Below are 3,161 nucleotides of genomic sequence, written 5' to 3'. Positions count from 1 at the left end.
CCCGCGGTTCCGCTCGCCGGCCGGCCTCGCTGAGCCCGAGCCCGACAGCCGACTGCCTTTTACTTCCCCTTCCGATTGGCGACACCCACAGGACTTCCGGCTACCGAGACGTGGCGTGGAAGCCCAGAGCGTCGCGTGGTCGCCATCTTGTCCCGAGGCGGCCCCGCCTTCCTCCGGGCTCCTTGAAGGGAAGGGACGGACGCGGAGACGGGAGACTCTGCCGGTGAGGCCCATAGAAATGCGTTCAGCGCTCTTTCCTCATAGACTCCGGGGCGGTGCCGAGTCCCCTTCGCAGACCTTCTGTGTAGTGAGAGACGGTCTATGTGAGAGAGACACCGTCTGTGTGAGAGAGACCGTCTGTGTGAGAGAGAGACCGTCTGTGTGAGAGAGAGGCCGTCTGTGTGAGGGTGAGACCGTCTGTGTGAGGGTGAGACCGCCTGTGTGTGAGAGAGAGAGAGACCCTCTATGTAGAGAGGAAGACCGTCTGTGTGAGAGAGCCACCATCTGTGTGGAGAGAGAGACCGTCTGTGTGGATAGAGACAGTTTGTGAGAAGCGCCTCTGCCCGCCCTGGGTTTAGGGTGGCGGTCGCCTGCACGCGCGCTTTGGCCAAACTCCGGCCTCCGCACAGACCTAGGGAGGGTTCCATCCCAACTCTGCAGGAGGCAGTCGCACAGGGTTTCTTTAAAGACATATCCTCTAGTGAAGATTAAAAACAAATTTTTTAAAATCACATTAAAGGAGCCGAAACCGGTTTGGCTCAGTGGATAGAGCGACGGCCTGCGGACTGAAAGGTCCCAGGTTCGATTCCGGTCAAGGGCATGTACCTGGGTTGCGGGCACATCCCCAGTTGGGGAGTGTGCGGGAGGCAGCTAATCGATGTTTCTCTCTCATCGATGTTTCTAACTCTCTATCTCTCTCCCTTCCTCTCTGTAAAAAATCAATAAAATATTTTTTTTTTTTAAATCACATTAAAGGAAACGATAGTATTTCAGACTATCTTAGGCATTATTTGAAACCACAAATTTTGGTAGCTACCGTTTAGGGAAAGGAAGACTTCTTAAGTTTTATGGTGAATTTTATAAAATTTAATTTTATACTGGCAATAGCAACTTCATCCAAAGGGATTACTTTGTCCTTTGACTTATTTATTTATTTATTTGACAGTATAAATCACTATGTAAAGTTTTCAAATATGTGAAACTGGGCAGATCATTTTACCCACCCAATAATGACTATGTCTTTATAGGGTATATTTTTAACTATTATGTCAAAGTGAACTAAAAACCAAAATTAGATTTAAAGGTACTTAAAAGGTGCCTGGCTGGCGGCTCAGTGGTTAGAGCTTCGCCTGCACACGCAGGGTCCCAGGTTGGGTTCCTGGTCGGGGCACCAGCCTGGGTTGCAAGTTCATGGTTGCGGGGCAAGGGGGTCCGGTCCTCCATCTCTCACACCAACGTCTGTCTCTCCTCCCTCCTCCCCTCCCTCCTGCTCTCTCAAAATCCTCCTGTGCGATTAACAAAGAAAAGTACCAAAAGGTGAGACAACCCTTCCCCTGAGAATGCCAGATGAGCAGAAGCACTTACTTCACCCGACAAGTGTGTGTCTGGACTGTTTAAGAACCTAAGGGCTGGCTATTGGTTTTTCTGTGCCTTGCTAGGACAAAGGAGGTAAAAATGATTTTAAGGAATGAAAATGAGTGTTGTAAAATTCTTGAATGAACCTTATTGTTAGTAGCTTTCTCTTGGGTGTTTTTGCCGCTCTTTAAACTACTTCAGGTGATGCTTCCAATAAAAAAAAAAAAAAAGTTTTTAATTCACAGTACAGAGCTGATTTTTTTACTTATTTTTTTATTTGCGTTTGTCTTCTGCTCTATGATTCATGAACACCACTGTTGACCCCAAGAAAGAATGTACCTGGTTGTGGTTGACCGGGCCCAAAACCATAATCAGAGCCTAGCAGCCACTGTTTATGAGGGGCTCCATTTCAGGGAAAGTCCCCAGGCCTGGCGGCCACCTCCTGCACTGTGCTCCTGCCTGGAGCTGATCCTTATAAAGGAGTTCCTAGGATACTATTTTGACCAATGGGGCTGAGCGGTGCCTCGTCCAATTGGAGCTGTAGAGCTTTGGCCTCATTTGCACCTTTACTGACCAATCAGAACAGCTCCACAACCACCAATCAGAATACGTGGAGCTGGCCAATCAAGGCAGTGCTATTTGGATCAATCTGTGTGCCTTTGGAGTCCTTTGCATAGAAATAGATCAATCAGGGTCTGGGGGCAGTAACTTCTCTCAAAATAAGCCAGCCTCCCCTTTGTATCAGTAGAGCACATGTTCTGCTGAGTTGCCCCAGTTTCTACTGTATCATCAGAGCAGCAACACTAGCTGCAGCATTTGAGCTGCTTAAAGCCTTCCCCTTCACTAAACTCCACAATGGGAACTCCTGATGGCATTGAATACCTGGCAGAGACTGTTATTTGACATCACCAATGTTTGCTTAGTTATTAGATACAACTACTAGTAAATGGGAGCTCTGAAGAAAGTTGGGTTTCCTTTTTTTCTAAACCTCAGACAATTCAGTGCTATTTTCTTTGCATGAAGACATTTATTTTTTTAAACTTTTTATTTTGAAACTAGAGGCCCAGTGCACAAATTTTGTGCACTCAGGGGGAGGAGGCTCCTCAGCCCAAGGTGCACCCTCACAGTCCAGGAGCCCTCAGGGGATGTCTGACAGACATCCTTGGTGCTGCCACAGAGGCAAGAGAGGTTCCCGCCACTGCCACTGTTCTCACCATGAGCCCGGCTCAGGGCTTCTGGCTGAGAAGTGCTCCCACTGTGGGAGCTCACTGACCACCAGGGGGCAACTCCTGCATTGAGCATCTGCCCTGTGGTGGTCAGTGCACATCATTCCGCCATTCGGTCGATTTGCATAGTAGCCTTTTATTATATAAGACTAGGGGCCTGGTGCATGAAATTTGTGCACTGGGTGTGTGTGTGGGGGGGTGTCCCTCAGCCCAGCCTACCCCCTCTCACATATTAGGAGCCCTCAGGCGTTGACCCCCATCACCCTCCCATCGCAGGATCAGCCCCTCATTTCCCCCCATCACTGGTTCTGCCCCCAGCCCAGGCCTGATGCCTCTGGCCCAGGCATCAGGCCTGGGCAG

General features: G+C 49.3%; 1 long non-coding RNA gene across 1 annotated transcript; it reads left to right on the top strand.

The window, feature by feature from the left end:
• The first annotated feature begins 33 nt into the window (after positions 1-33).
• LOC107184971 lies at positions 34-1,794 on the top strand. The gene is made up of 2 exons (XR_001515881.1): positions 34-223; positions 1,523-1,794. It is a non-coding gene; the product is annotated as an uncharacterized LOC107184971 (long non-coding RNA).
• The last annotated feature ends 1,367 nt before the right edge of the window (positions 1,795-3,161 follow it).

Source organism: Myotis davidii, unplaced genomic scaffold (assembly GCF_000327345.1).
Source record: "Myotis davidii unplaced genomic scaffold, ASM32734v1 scaffold113, whole genome shotgun sequence".
In the NCBI taxonomy this organism is placed as follows: Eukaryota; Metazoa; Chordata; class Mammalia; order Chiroptera; family Vespertilionidae; genus Myotis; species Myotis davidii.
The sequence above is the reverse complement of the archived record's forward strand: the minus strand, read 5'-3'. Positions and strand labels throughout refer to the sequence as shown.